The sequence below is a fragment of the Urocitellus parryii genome, chromosome 7, assembly GCF_045843805.1.
Source record: "Urocitellus parryii isolate mUroPar1 chromosome 7, mUroPar1.hap1, whole genome shotgun sequence".
In the NCBI taxonomy this organism is placed as follows: domain Eukaryota; kingdom Metazoa; phylum Chordata; class Mammalia; order Rodentia; family Sciuridae; genus Urocitellus; species Urocitellus parryii.
The window spans coordinates 101,437,001-101,453,622 of NC_135537.1; positions in this window are offsets into that span (position 1 = coordinate 101,437,001).

The following is a 16,622-nucleotide window of genomic DNA, read 5'->3' on the forward strand; positions in this document are numbered from 1 at the left end:
ATCCAGGGCATCAAGCTGGTAAGCACCTGCTAAACATTTCCACCAGTTACCTGTAGTCCCAAGGTCTTAATGTTATGGAGTTAAATTGGCTTTTTTCCTCCCCGATCTGCTGGACTGGGGACTGAATCCAGGGGTGTTTTAACACTGAACTTCATCCCCAGTCCCTCTACCCTTTTGCAAATTTGGGACAAGAGTCTTGTTAATACCCCAACACCTGCATCAAACCTGTGATCATCCTACCACTACCTGGAGCCTCTGGTATTACAGGGGTGAACCACTGTGCTTGGCTACACAAGTTATTATTATTATTATTATGATCATTATTACTATTATTATTTGGGATTTAAGGTCTCACCATTTTCCCCAGGCTTATCTCAAACTCATGGACTCAAGTGATCTTTATGTATCAGTCTGCAGAGTAGCTGGAAACACAGGCATGTGCCACAAAGACCAGCTTTCATGTTTATTTTTTTAAAAAAAATATTAGTTGTAGATGGACACAATACCTTTATTTTATGTATTTTTATGTAGTGCTAAGGCTCTAACCCAGGGCTTCATGCCTGCTGGGCAAGCACTGTAACAGTGAGCCACATCCCCAGCCATAATGTTTTTATTCTTTAATTTGTTTTTGGAAGTACTAGGTATTGAAGCCAGGAGCATTATACCACTGAGCTACATTCCCAGCCCTTTTTTACTTTCAGATATGGTCTTGCTAAAACTGCCCAGGCTAGTCTCAAACTTATGATCCTTCCGCCTCAGCCTCCTGAGCTACTGGGATGATACGCAGACGTCACTATGCCCAGTCATCTTAAATTGCTCTTTTTTATTCTGGGATTCCAATCCCATGTAAAATGTCTTATCAATATGAGATTGTACAGCCAAGTGTGGTGGCATACACCTGTAATCCCCCCTGCTCAGAAATCAGGAGCAGGAGAGTCACTGCAGCCCACAAATTTGAGACCAGTCTGAGCATCAGAGGAAGCCCCACCTCATACCACAAAAAAATGGGAAAAAAAGAGATAAAAGTGGGGTACTCTAATACTAACAGTGAGAAAATAACCCAAATTTAAATGTAAGGTCTCTGGTGTGGCTCAATGGTAGAGCTCTTGCCTAGCATGCTCAAGGACATGAGTTTTCATGCTTATTCATACTAGCCCCAAAGCAGAAATCTAAAATCTCCTAATCCTCCTATGTAATGAAATATATATATATATGTATATATATATATATATATATATATGTGTGTGTGTGTGTGTGTGTGTGTATATATCTTTATATCTATGTGTGTGTGTGTGTGTGTGTGTGTGTACACATACTTTCCCCCAGCACTGGGGGGTTGAGCCTAAGGACATCCTACCACTTGGCTTTATCCCTAGCTCTTCTTATTTTGAGATACAGTCTTGCTAATTGCAGAGGCTGGCCTAAAGCTGCCTGAGTTCCTGAGTTGCTGGAATTAGTCATGTGCCACCAAACCCAGTTTACAATCCCTTTTCTAGCCAGTCCGGTGGTGCACACCTGCCTTCCAGGACTCAGCACACTTACATAGGAGGTTTGCTTGACCTCAGAAGTTCAAGACTGGCCTGGCCAACATACTGGGAACTCCACCTCAAACAAACAGAAAACCCACAAAACTGATGGTCAATTTTTCTTTCCTTTTCCACATCTGAGGATTTAATTCAGGCGTGTGTTACCATTGACCTACATCCCCAAAACTTTTTTTTTTATATACAGAACACAATTCTCTTTAAGTTACTGATCCTTGACTTGTGATCCTCCTGCCTCAGTTTCTTGAGTAGCTGAGCTTATAGATGGGCACCCCTGTACCCAACTGTATTATCACTTTTCAATTGTGCAGTAAATTAACTGGAACAACCTTATTGACCATTATATCTCCAAAACTTACTCATGTTTAACTGAAACTTTGTAATTTCTGACTAATCTAATAGCCTATTAGGACTCATAATAAACAAGTTCCCTTCCTATTATATGGAATCCTTTCCGGCCAAGAGTCAGGCAGTGTTGGTTCATGAGCTTGAGTCTCCAGAGAGCAAGGATCTTCCCTTCCAGGAGGGCTCTGTCCCAGCCAGTCAGAGCCTCCACCCACACTTCCCTGAACCTAGGACACATAGGCACAGCTGTCATAGGAAGCAGCACCAAACATGTGTATATAACAGACATGGGGTTCTTGGCACTCTCAACAGGGGAGTGAGGGCTCAGGAACAAGAGACTCCACATGGAGCTCAGGAGATGAACTTCTGGTGCTTGTACTGGCATTGCTGGGTGTGAAGGGAGAATAGGAGGCCAAGCCTCCCTTGGAAGCCTCCCAATGCACCACTGGGCTGATGAGAAGGTAAACACAGAGTCAGTACATGGGGAATCTCCCTACCCTCCACCCCACAACTCACAGTCAAGTCCCTTGGTGCCTAGAGTCAGGACAAGGGAGAGGGCTGGCACCACATTACTGCAAGAGACCATGGGGGACACTGTGGGTTACCCACCCCACTGTACACCTAATGCTCCACACAAATGTTTCACATTGTATGTCAAAAATTTCCATAAATAAAGAATCTGGAGTGCTGGGGTTGTGGCTCTGGGGTAGAGTGCTTGCCTAACATGCATGAGGAACTAGGTTCAATCCATGGCACCACATAAAAATAAACAAAATAAGTATATGTGTCCATCTACAACTAATACTTATACATGTACATACATACACACATACACCACACATACACGCACACATATAAAAGAAACAGAATTTTCTTTAAAACATAAACTACTAGATTAGTCTCAGTCCTCATTAATAGATGAGGAAACTGGGGACCAAAAAAGTAAGGACTGGCACAAAGCCAACCAGAAAGTGTGTTTCAGTCTTTTCTCTTTCTCTATCCAGGGACACCTGGGTGTGCTCTGAAGCCCTGTGACCTGGACCCTACACCCTCCAGGTCCATAATCCCACTCCTTATGCTCCAAGTGCTTCAGCTTCAGGGCCAGCCCTACATCCGGGGCTTCCCCCAACACATGTGCAACCACAGACCCTCATGGTTCAAGCACACCCGATACTCTTTACCTTCTGTACAGGTGCAGCCTTGTCACTCCTTGGGGGGGCCTGAGTGGTGCACCTGGGCCAAAGGAGGTCTTTAAGGTGTTCTTTTGGCCCCCAGTTGGTCCCCTGGTCCACCTGAATGCAGACCGCCTCAGACATGTACCTGGGAAGCAACAGGCCAAATGCAAGGAGTCACTACCCACCTTGGCCTGGTCTCCCTGACCACTCTCACCCTCAGCTGGGAAAGCACAGAGCCCAGGGGCCTTATCCAGGCTGCCATTCCCCTCGAGCACATTTCTTGGGGCAAGAACCTACAACACCAAGGAAGAGTGAAATTCCCAGAAACTCCCAGAGTGCCCTGGAGAAAACCCCAAAGGAAAGGAACAGGAGTGTTAAGGCTGGGAGCTGGGGACAGGGACCAGGGAACTAGACCAAGCTTCACCCCCCATACCAGCCCCAGGGTCCACCACTTGAGCCCTTGGTTTACCAACTTACTTAGGTCCCAAGGGTGCACAGAGTGCGATGTAACAGTTTCTTGGGCAGCCCACATTGAATGCCTTGTCATACTGGAGGGAGATGAGGAAGGGAAGAGGAGCTCAGAATCAGCAGGACTGGGTACGGCCATCTCCCAGGGACCCTTGCTAAGTTGGTCAGTCAATCCAGGGCTCAACCTGGGCCTGTGGCCAGGCTCTAGGTACAGGGGTGCCCAAGAGTGACCCAGGGCCTCCTGTCTTCCCAGGCTCCCAGGAAGCGTGACCTCCCTCGACCCACTTGTGAGCAGCTGTCCCCAGACAGTGCTGACCCAGCACCCACCTCTCCTGCCTTCTCAGGGCTCTCAAGCCCTAGTGCTTCCTTTTGCAGGATCCTTGCTCTGTCTCCATTGGCCTCACCTGTCCTCTCACCTCATCCTTCCAGGTACCTTTTAAGGTCTGTCTCCTGCTGTTCTGCTCAACTGATCCAAAGATCGTGTCACCACCCCACTCCCACTTGACTGTCTTACCACTCGATTTTTCTAAAAATCTACCTTCATTGAGTTTTATTATCTGGGAGACCAGTGGCAGCAGGGGATGCCCAGACATTTTTCCCTAGTCAAAAATCAGATTTTCCAAGAAAATCTGAGCTGAAGACCTTCAGTACACAAAGCAGGAAAGGTCAAGCTCAAAGGTCATGTCCTTCCCAGGACTCTGGCTTCTCCTCTCCCTTATTCTACTTTCTCTTTCCCCTGAGTCCATCCATCATCCTTGACCACTCCTCCTTCCAGAACAGGTTGAGTTTCTCCCCAACTTCATGAGCTTTAGGTAGAAAATACTCTGTTATAGTGGAAAGTGGCCCAGCAGCACCTCTATCCACCCCAAGTCTCCAATGGCCTACACATGAAGACTTTCATCTTCAACACTCTCCTCCGCCAAAGGAAAGACGATTCCACATCAGAACAGCTCTTGAATATGTCCAAAAAGCAACTCGAATCAATGTCCTCTATGAGGTTCTGCCTCCTTTAAGGTGTTCACAGCACATAATGAGTATACCACCAGGTACAATGGCACACGCCTGTAACCCCAGGGAACTGGGATTTTGAGGCTGGAGGATCACAAGTTCAAGGCCAGCCTCAACAACTTAGCAAGGCCCTCAACAATTTAGTGACACCCTATCTCAAAACAAAATAGAGCAAGGATTAGGGATGCAGCTTTGGTGGTAAAGCACCTGTGGGTTCAATCCCTAGTACCAGAAGAAATACATTAATTAATAGCAGAGCATTAAAAAAATACAGAATCTTTAAACTTCGACAAAGAATATTTGATTAGATATATATCATGTGTAGCAAATATTGATCGTACATAAAGTATAGAAAATGTTTAAGGAATGATAGTAAATTTCTAAGAACTGAGCAGTAAATGTGAATACTGTCCTCCCCCCACATGGAACCCTATCACACACAACTGGAATCCAACAGCTCTGAGGCACCCAGACCAGCCTCTCTCACTGGCTCCACTCTTGGGGCTCCTGTTCCAATTCTGTGTCTCAAACACCCTCACACTCCACAGGACCAAAATCCAGCAGCATCTTCTTCTTGCCCCATCTTCTGCCCAACTTCCTGTTGTCTCTTCTTCTTCTCCTTATCCTGGGGGGTCAGGACACAATTCTTCTCTCTGTTCCTTTCCTCTTTTCTTCTATCCCCAAATGTTGGTTCTTCTGTTTGATGGTTCACTCATTGATTCAGATGTCTTTCTCTGTGTGCTGGGGATTGAAGAATTCAGGGCCTTGCACGTGCTAAGCACACACTCTACCACTGAGATGCACCCCCATCAGAAATATTTCAGGGCATCAAAAATGCTTGGGTCCAACCAGGCAGGGTGGCACACACCTGTAATCCCAGTGACTTGGGAAACTAAGGCAGGTTTGAGACCAGCCTCAGCAACTTAGTGAGACCCTGATTCATAATAAAAAGTAGCAGGGCCTGGGAATGTAGCTCAGTGGTAAAGTGCCCCTGGGTTTAATACCGAGTAGCAAAAAAACAAAGCCCCATCACTGCACTGGGGATGGAAAGCACACCGCAAACAGCATGGCCAGCCTACTTTCAGTGGGTGAGGGCAGCTGCAACCTGAGGCCCTGTGCACCAAGGGGAGTGGAAAGGGTAGAGCAGAGAGAGAGTATCATGGGAACCATGTAGGCAACCCAGCTCACACCACCCAGGTACATGCAGAGGAGAATCCCAGAGAGTTAAGTGCTGAGACAGCGACTTCTGGTTTCAGAGGCTGTGTCTAGACCAGAAAGAGTAGTCTGAAGATGTCTGCTGAATTTGGCCATTAATGAGAGCATCATCCTGACAGCAAGGGCTGGGCAGAGCTGGGCCAGGAAGTAAAGGGGGAGCTAGTGAACAAGGTCAACCCTTTCAGGAAATAAGGCCCAGAAGGTACAACAGGTGGAGTGGAGGCCTGGGATGTTAAGGCTGGGACTTGTATGACTTTTAAGTTGAGCACAAACATGTGTAGATGACCATGGGAAGGAATGGTAGTGATGTAACAGCAGCACACAGGGCACTCTCTGGTGCCATCCACTCTTCTATGAGGTTTACATGAATTAATCCACAATTCCCTGTTTTACAGATAGGGAAATTGAGTGACCAGGGGCTGAGTAGCATACCCCAGGTCTCCCTGCTGCTCAGTTCTAGAGCTGCGATTTGGACTTATGTGGTCTTCACCAGATTCTTTGCCACCAACCACCAAGCAAGTGAGTCTAGGAGGAGTTGCAGTCAGGGAATGGAGTATGGTGGGAGTGAAAGTTGGAGCATGGGATCAGTGCCTGAAATTAGTGCTGCCATTAATAGAAAGGAGCCCTGTCTGGTAAATCTTAGAGGGCAGACCACATTTAGGTCCCTTGAGACTTGGGGATCCTGGACTTGGAAGGCCTCACTCTGAGCAGAGGAGGAAGAGCAATGGACTATGGCCTGACCTAGGGCAGGAAAAACCACAGGATGGAGGAATGGAACAGGCTGCCAGGCAAACTCAATGATGATACTAGAAGCTGGAGAGAGGAGAAGACAGGCAGACCACAGGGCTGAGGAATAAGGGCCAAGCACAGGAGTCACAGCTGGGAGGGAACCACATATGGCAGTGGTGGATGGGAGGTGATGAGCAGACAGGCTCCTCTGTCTGTTCAGCTATCTCAGGGTCTGAAGCTTCCCCTCCCCCACTGATGCCGCCCACCAGTCTTCCTGAAAGAGCCTTTAGTTAAGTGATTGCCATACTAAAGGAATCCCAGGGCAAAGATGCCCACTATATCATTCCTAGTGGACGCTCAAAGAAAAAGCAATAAAGACACAGATGGGAAAGAAAGCAATGAAACTGCTCCACAGGACATGAGGTTCCTTTTAGAGTGAACACCAACGAATGCTGGGGAAGAAGCTCAGTGGTCGAGCACCCCTGGTTCCATCCTCAGTGCTGGAAAAACATCAACACTAAGGACTCCTGCTCTTTGGAAGATGCGATGAAGAAAATGAAATGTCAAGCCATGAATTGCAAGAAAAGATTTGCAACACATACATCTGAATCCAGTATAGAGAACTCCTGAAACTCAATAAGAAAACAACACAGTTTTTTTTTTTTAAATGGGCAAAGTTTGGAGCAAACACTTCACCATCAATATACCCATGGCTTATAAGACACAAAAATATGCTCAACATCATTTGTCATTAGGAAAATAACAGAGTGGAGCCCTAGTGATATACCACTACTCATTTATTAGACAGGCTACAATTTGAAAACAAAAGAGAATAGTGACCAATGACAGTGTCAAATGCTAGTGAGGATGTGGAGCAACTGGAATTCTCATTCATTGCTGGTACAAAATAGAAACAGTAGAGTTGTTTTCTAAAACGTCCCATATGTTTATCTCATGACTCAGCAATGCCACCCTTAACAATTTACCCAACAGAAATGAAAACTTATGTCCACATGTCTATGCATCAATGGTTGTTGTAGCAGCTTTATTTATAACTGCCTGAAACTGGCTGGGCACAGTTCCCCATGACTTTAATGGCTCGGGAGGCTAAGGCAAGTGGGTGACAAGTTCAAAGCCTCAGTAACTTAGGAAGGCCTTAAGCAACTTAGTAAGACCCTTTCTCAAAATTTTAAAAATTTTTCAAAAAGAAAACATAAGGGTGCTGGTTGTGGGGTGGGTGAGGCTGGGATTGTTGCTCAGTGGTTAAGCACCTCTGGGTTCAATCCCTGGTACAAAAACAAAACAAAAACTCTGCCAAAACGTAGATGCAAAGTAAAAATACTTCAATTGGTGAATGTACAAATAGTCTGTACAATACTACAAGAAACAAAAGACAATAAACTACTGATATGAGCAACTACATAGATGAATCTCAAATGCATCGTGCTCAGTGAATGAAGCCAGACTAGAAAGCCCAAAACACCATTGATGCATGATTCCGGAAAGAGAAAAACCACAAGGACTCAGGGAGAGAAAATGACAACAAGAGATGAAAGGATTTTCTGGGGTAGTGAAACTGGTTAACCTTGATCTTGATGGAGAGTACACAATGTCACTTGTCAAAATCCCTAACTATAGATGAAAAAGGGTGAATTTACTGTTTCTAATTACCCCTCAATGAATGACATTTTCACAAAATCTTTCATGGCTCCCAGGTTTCCAGTTCTTCCAAATAAAATTCCAAGCTTGGCTTTCTGGGCCTTTCTAATCTTGACCCCCATAGGGTCAACCTCATTGCCCATGTCACCTTGTGCTTGAACTAGGATCCATTTCTTCATCATTCTGTTAACACCCTACTTTCAGATTTATGTGCCTTTCTACAAAATTGTACCTCTCACAGTCAATGCCCTCCTGTCTGCCTCTCCAAAAGCACACCTAGGACACATGTTCTCCTCTACAGCGTGGGCTTCGCCAAACTCCCAGTCTCTTCCAGTTGGCTACACCACTCAGGACTGACCCCTTGCTCAGAGTGTTCCTGGTGTCTCCCAGTGTTATTCTGATGGCAGGTTGCTTATCAACACAAGTGAATGATGTACTTACTCACCCCTACACCCATCCCTCAAATAACCACCACCTAGAACACCCAGCACACAGTAGGCTTTCTTTTTTTTAAGAATTTTTTAATATTTATTTTTTAGTTCTTGGCGGACACAGCATCTTTGTTTGTATGTGGTGCTGAGGATCGAACCCGGGCCACACGCATGCTAGGCGAGCGCGCTACCACTTGAGCCACATCCCCAGCCCACACAGTAGGCTTTCAATGCAATGCACCCAGGAGGCAGAATGGCCCCAAGCTCCAGGGTATAGAAATATCTGAGCTGCATCTTCAGAGGTGGGTCTGGAAGGGCTCATGAGGCATCATCAAGGCCAAGGGCAGTGGAGAAAGTGCACAAAGTGTCTAATTGAAGAGGTGCAAGATGCCTCCACACAGCCAAGGGCACACACACTCACCACTTACCTTCTCCTCATAGGGTCGCCTGGCGGTTCCCACCGCCACTGCCTTGATGAATAATTGCAGGATGAGCGGGACCAGGAGGGCCCCAGCGGGTACAGCCACTAGGATGCTGTGCACAGGCTAAGAAGGGAAGCCATGGAAGAGCTCCTCCCTGGCCCTGCTTTCGACCCCACTACTCCCTCCTTACCTCCCGCCCCAGGTGGCACTGCCCATGGCTCTCCCTCCCTGGACTCGACAGTTAGTCCAGTACAACCAAGGGAAACCTCCCTCCACCACACTGTCCTCCCACCTGTCCCTTTTCAACTTTCATTACCCTACTCTGTGGGCCCCTAGATTCTTAACTCCACAGGCATCCTATCTCGTCCATGTTCCTGACTCCACTGGCCTTCCAAATGTCCTTCACAGGTCCTGCCAAGTGACTTCTCCCTCTAGCCCCGCCCACGTCAGCCCCTCCCCTGTCACCCTGACCCTACCGGCTGTTTGCCCCTCCCTCCCCACCACACCAGCTCTTCCCAGTGTGGGCCCTTGGGACTGTGTGGATACGTCATGCTTTTGTCCAAAAACGCCATGTTCCTCCTGCGTGTGATGGAAACCACGCAGGTGGCCAGCACGGTACCCAGATAGAGGCACAGGGACACGATGAGTAGCAGGTAGAGCCGGATGTTTCGGTGCCCCACGCAGTTATTCACCCACCTGCAATGGTGGTCGAACTCCTAGGGGAGAGGAGACAGGTCTGAGGGCCCTTCTGGAATGGCCTCCATCACTCCCTAATCCTGGGGCCTCCCCTAACGCAGCCCTCTAGGCCGCCTGCTCTTGGCCTTACATAAGGGTTCCCATCTCAGTGAGAGCACAGTTAGGACCCCATGGCTCATCAAGTCACCTGTCCTGAGTGAGGTCTTTAGAGACAAGACCTGCCTGGTGTCACGTGGACCAGGACATGGAAACTCTGGGCCTCCATTTCCTCAAGTACTGGAAAAGGATGAAAAAAATGCCCTTCCACTACCGGCTGTCTGCTCTTGTGAACCATGTTCCCAGAGTGCCACATGAAGCACTCTGGGAACATGGTCTGATACCCCCACCTGGCCCACTCATGATGTGAGGTTCCTGGTCCTGGCCAGGTGCACGGAGATAGGTTGGTGAGTGGACAGGGAGGAGGAGCACTCACCTCCACACAGATGTCACACCTTTTGCAGTGGAAGGTTCGGGGCAGGCGGTGAAAATAACATGTGGGACACCACGGCATGTGGTACAACCTGCCATTAATTCGTGCCATGTACACAGTCTCAGGGTACTGCTCGAAGGCGCCTGGCAGGGAGAGAGGTGTGGGAGTGGAGGAGGCCCTTGTATCACTCTGATGCTTGGGGCAGCCCCATAGCATCACTGGGCATCAAGAAGTTGGGGAGGAGGAGGGCAGGGGAACCCCAGTCCCTGTTGAGCAAGCTGACCACTCAGATGGGCGGCAGTCAGAGAGAAGGGCTGTCCAGCACAGGAGCTCTACATGGAGCTCCCCCTGTGGAATAGTGATCAGTGCTTGGAGTCGGGTGTGAAATGGGAAGGAGGAAGGGGTAACTGCGTAGTTGGAAGAGCCTGCTGCCTCTCTTGCCCCGTCCTCCCTTCTAAAGCAACTGGAAAACCTCCAGGATTCTGTTTTTCACACTTCAGTGGCTTGGGAAATGAAGTGCCAGGGCAAGAAGGGATCCTGAGGCCACAGGTGGGGTCAGCCCTTTACAAATGACCCCTGTAGGCACCAGCCTTGGGGTGCCACCTCCCTCTCCCAGGAGTCCGAGGCCTTACCTCTGTGCAATATTCCTGGGTCTGAAAAATTCATGCCAATGAGGCTATACAAACTCAGGAGGAAGAGAAGTCCGGAGACCACTGGGTAGGCCCACTCTCCATTTTGCGCCAGTGCTCGGCCTCTGAAATCAGAGCCAGACTCCGTTCTAGTCAGGGGCAACCCAGAGCCCCCATGAGGTCAGACCCACACACCTTAAGGACAGATCTGAATATCCAGGCTAGAGACAGACCCCATTCCCTCCACCAAATGTCACCAGCATTACCGGCCTCCAACAGTCCCCCCAAATCCTCAGGCTTCCCACATCTCTGTGCTTCCCACTAAATATCCTCCTTCCCCTCTTGGCCTCCCTCCACCTCCCTGCCTCTGCACTCTCACTGTCTATTTCCCTTCTGTCTCTTTTTGAGAACCCACAGCTGGCCCAGAGACTCACGGAAACATAAAGAACACAGCACTTAGAGACACCAGGGCTGCCACAGTGAAACAAGCCCAGAGGCTTGAGAATAGCCAGGATCTGGCTGGGGGTCGGGGTGGGGACAATGAATCCTTTGATACAGTCATGCTGCGATGCCTGCTCTCAAACAAATGAGAGCCAAACGCTCCTTCTCCTGGCTTGGCACCCAGGGTACCATGACTACAAGTGTGACATCAGAGAGGTTCCGGAATGGGGGCTCTGGCTGCTTCCTGTGCCCACTGATATCAACCTTCCCCTGGCCTCACATACACACTTCTGGACGGGGACATCCTGCTCTTACAATGTGGCTTTGTTGGAGCTTGTGAGGATGGATGTAGTTTATCCCCCAAAGGTTCATAGGCTGGAGGCTAGGTCCTCGGTGCGGCAGTGTTGAGGGGGTAGAACCTGCAAGAGGTGGGGCCTAGTGGGAGGTAATTTGGCCACTGGGGATGAGGCCCTTAGAAGGGAGTAATGAACTTCTCATGGGTCCCTGTTCCTGTGAGAGGGGGTGTTATAAAGAGAACAAGACTCATCCTCCCCAGTTTCTGGCCATTCAGACTCAACCCCTGGCATGTCTTCCCACCATGATGCCATTCACCATGTTGTAATCACTCTCACCAAAGATCAGTCTCAGGGGCTACCAAATGTTGGATTCTGTGCTAAATAAACCTCATCTCTTTATAAAGTACCCATTCTTGGGTATTTTGTTAGAGCAACAGAAAACAGCTAATACAGAGACAATGTCATATGGTTTATGGGGAGAAGTTTGGTGATGGTTAGTTATCCACCTTTCAGGCCCAGTGCTAATGGAAGTAGGCAGTGCTCCTCGCTTATCCTAGCGCCACTTCTTCCTTTCTGTTGTAACAAAACTCTATTTTGGGGAGGAGGTAGCAAGCTACCAACTAAATATCTTCCCAGTTTCCCCTCACTTCCAGGGTGGGCTTTATGACATACTTCTGTCTCAACATAAAACATAAAATGGGCTGGGGATGTGACTCAATGGTTAAGCAACCCTCCATACAATCCCTGATGATGATGATGATGATGATAACATAATGATAATAATTTGTACATATTTATGGCATAAAACATATTTTGAATCATGTATACATATACATTATTTCATATTATTTTTGTGTTGAGAACCCTTGAAATCTACTCTCTGAGTCATTTTCCAGTGTATATAACATTATCAACTGTACTCATTCTGTTGTATGTTATTATTAACTGTAGTCATCTTATTGTACAATGGATCCCTTAAACTCATCCCCCTCATCTAAGTGCTATTTGGCCTCCTGGAACCAGCATCTCCCCCATCCACAGCCCAGCCACTCCTGGGCCCCTGGCAGTCACCATTCTGCTCTCTGTTTCTATGAGTTCAACTTTTATAGATTCCACATGTAGGTGAGATCATGTGATAGTTGTCCTATGCCTGGCTTATTTCCCCCAGTAAAATGTCCTTTGGCCTCATTCAATGCCACAAGTGACAGGACTTCCGAATTTTATTTAGAGACTAAATAGTGTCCCCTTATATTACTAAACCACATTTTCTGTATCAACTCACCCACTGATAGACACAGCTTTTCCCATTTCTAGGTTCTGAGAATATTACTGCAATGAACATGGGGTGCAGATATCTATTAATACACTGATGCCATTTCCTTTGGATATATACCAAGTAGTTGGATGTCTGGACTGTAGGGTAATTTTTTTTTTTTTTTTTTGGTGCTGGGGATTGAACCCAGGGCCTTGTCCATGCATGGCAAGCACTCTACCAACTGAGCTCTATTTTCGATTTTTAAAGAAACTTCCCATATTGATTTCCCTAATGACTAGACTAATTTAAATTCCACCAAACATTCTACAAGAATTCTAGTTTCTCCACATCCAGACCAGTACTTAATATCTTTTGTCTTTCTTTTTCTTTTATTTATACTCGAGTTGAACCCAGGGGTACATTACCCTGATACACAACTGCAGACCTTTTTAAGTTTTATTCTGAGATCAGGTCTCACTAGGTTGCTGAGGTTTACCTTGAATTTCTAATCCTCCCACCTCAGCCTCTTGAGTTACTGGGATTAAGGCATGTGCCTCTGGTTCTTTGGTCTTTTTGATAATAGCCATTCTAATAGGTGTGGGAGGGTATCTCATTATGATTCTAATTTGCATTTCTCTAAGGATTAGTAATGTTGAACATTTTTTTCAGATTTCTCTTGGTCAATTGTGTTTCTACTGAGAATTCAATGATGTTTGAGTCACAGTCTACCTTCAAATTTTATGTGGATTTCTGTTTTAGCACAAGAAGGGATGATATGCATTGGGTCATGGAAAAAGGTCAGGAGTGGTTCTAGAATCATAAATACCGGGTCTATTGAGCTTTGGAGCAGACCATGCTAGCCTTAGGTTTTCTTATTTTGTTTTGTTTTTTGGTTTTTTAAATTAGTTATATATAACAGCACAATGCATTTTAATTCATTGTACACAACTGTAGCACAACTTTACATTTCTATGCTTGTACCTGATGTAGCATCACACCATATGTGCATTCATACATGTACTTAGGGTAATGATGTCCATCTCATTCCACCATCTTTCAAATCCCCATGCCCCATCCTCACCTCTGCCTCCCCTTTGCCTCATCAAAGTTCCTCCATTTTTTCTTATCAGAGAGAACATTCAGCCTTTGGTTTTTGAGGATTGGCTTACTTCACTTAGCATGATATTCTCTAACTCCATTCATTTACCTGCACATAATTTTATTTTCTTTTAATGCTGAGTAGTAATATTCCATTAGGTATATATATACCACAGTTTCTCTATCCATTCGTCTAGTCACGGGCATCCAGGCTGTTTCCACAGTTTAGTTATTGTGAATTGAGCTTCTATAAACATGGATGTGGCTGTGTCTCTGTAATATGCTGATTTTAAGTCATTTGGGTATAGACCTAAGAGAGGGATAGTTGGGTCAAATGGTGGTTCCATTTAAAGTTTTCTAAGGAATCTCCATACTGCTTTCCAGATTGGTTACAGCAATTTGCAGTCCCACCAGCAGTGTATGAGTATACCTTTCCCCCTCATCAACATTTATTGTGGTCTGTATTCAACACACAGGGCACTTTCTGGTACAGCCACTGTTCTATGTGGTTTACATGAATTATACCACAATCCCTGTTTTACAGATAGGGAAGTTGACTGACCAGGGGCTAAGTAGTTACCCAAGGTCTCCCTGCTGGTTAGTTCTAGAGCTGTGATTTGGACTTATGAGGTCTGGCTCCAGAGACCTTGCCACCAACCACCAAGCAAGGGACTCCAGGAGGAGTTGCAGTCAGGGGGCAGAGTAGAAAGGGAGTGAAGTTGGAGCATGGGATCAGTGCCTGACATGTGTGCTTCCAATAATGGAAAGGAACCCTGACTGGGGAATCCCAGAGGGCAGACCACATTTAGGTCCCTTCAGAATAGTGATCCTGGACATGGAGGGCCTCATTCTGAGCAGAGGAGGAAGGGCCTATGGCCTGACCTGGGGCTGGAAGAACCACAGGATGGAGGAAGGGAAAAGGCTGCCAGGCAAACTCAATGATGGAGTGAAGCTGGATAGAGGAGAAGACAGGCAGACCACAGGGCTGAGGAATAAGGGCCAAGCTCAAGAGTCACAGGTGGGAGGGAACCACATATGGCAGTGGTGGGGTGCTGAATAAAAGGATGGGAGGTGATGAGCAGACAGGATCCTCTCTCTTTTCAGTTGTCTCAGGGTCTGCAGCTTCACCTCCCCCACTGATGCTGCCCACCAGTCTTCCAGAAAGAGCCTTTAATCAAGCGATTGCCATACTAAAGGAATCTCACGGCAGAGATGCCCACTCCTATCATTCCTAGTCAACACTAAGAAGAAAAAGAAATAAAAACACACATGTTGGAAAGAAGGAAATAAAACTGTTCCTCACAGAGGACATGATTTTCCAAGTAGAATAAATAACAACACTCAGTGGCAGAGCACCTCGATTCAATCTCCAGAACTGGAAAAACAACACCACTAAGAACTTCTGTTCTTCGGAAGATGCTATGAAGAAAATTGAATGAAAAGCCACAGATTGCAAGAAAAATTTGGAAAACATAGATCTCAACCCAGTGTACACAACTCTTATATCTTAGTAAGGAAAGAAAACGATATTTTTTAAAAGAGAAGTAGATTGGAGCCAACACTTTGCCAAAGACCTACCAATGGGCAAGAAGACATAAAAATAAGCTCAACATCATTGCTCATTAGGAAAACATAACCTGGAGCTTAAATGAGATGCCACTACTCATTTATTATAAAGGCTTCAATAAAAAGAGAAAACAAAACAAGAACAAATGACAGTGTGAAATGTTGGTGAGGATGTGGAGCAACTGGAATTTTCATACTTTGCTGGTAGAAATTAGGAATGGTACAGGGATTTTGAAAGAAAAATGGCAATTTTCTACAGAGTTCTACCTACAGTTACCTTATGACTCAGCAATGCCACCCCTAAGAATTGACCCAACAGAAATGAAAACTTAGGTTCGCATGCCTGTACACCAATGTTTGTAGCAGCTTTCTTTATAGCTGTGAAAAACTAGCAAGGCACAGTGGCCCGTGCCTAAGTTCTAGCCACTTGGGAGGCTAAAACTGGAGGATTGCAAGTTCAAAGCCAGCCTCAGCAAATTAGCAAGGTTCTAAGCAATTCAATGAGACCCTGACTCAAAAGAAAAAAAAAAACCTTTAAGAAAATTAAAGGGGGAAGATGGATCAGAGATGCAGCTCAGTGGTTAAGCACCCCTGGGTTCAATCCCTGGTACAAACAAAACAAAACTAAAACACTGTGGGAAAACTAGATACAATGAACAATCCTTCAATTGGTGAATGTATAAATACTCTGTAGGAATGCTATTCCCAGTGTGGGCCCTTGGGACTGTGTGTCTATTTCCAATAGACTTAAAATCAGCATACTACAGTGATGCAGCCACATCAATGCTAGAAAGTAGCTCAGCTCACAAGAGTTTTACTATGGAACCAACCTAGGTGTCCTTCAACAGACGAACAGATAAAGAAAATGTGGTCAATATGCACAATGGAATATTACTCAGTTTTAAAGAAGAACAAAGTGATGACATATCCCAGTAAATGAGTGGAAGTTAAGAATATCAGACAAAAACAACTGATAATTAAATTTCCATGAAGCTTGAGTAAGACACACTGGACAAAATACACATCAAAGTATTTCAGAATGAAATACTTTGCACAGCAAAAAGGGAAATGCCAGTGGATGAGTAATTGTACTTACTGGGAAATAGTGAACTAAAAAGTAAAGTAAATGAGGACTTACAAAAATGGTTTCCATAAAAATGATTGATTTAAAATATG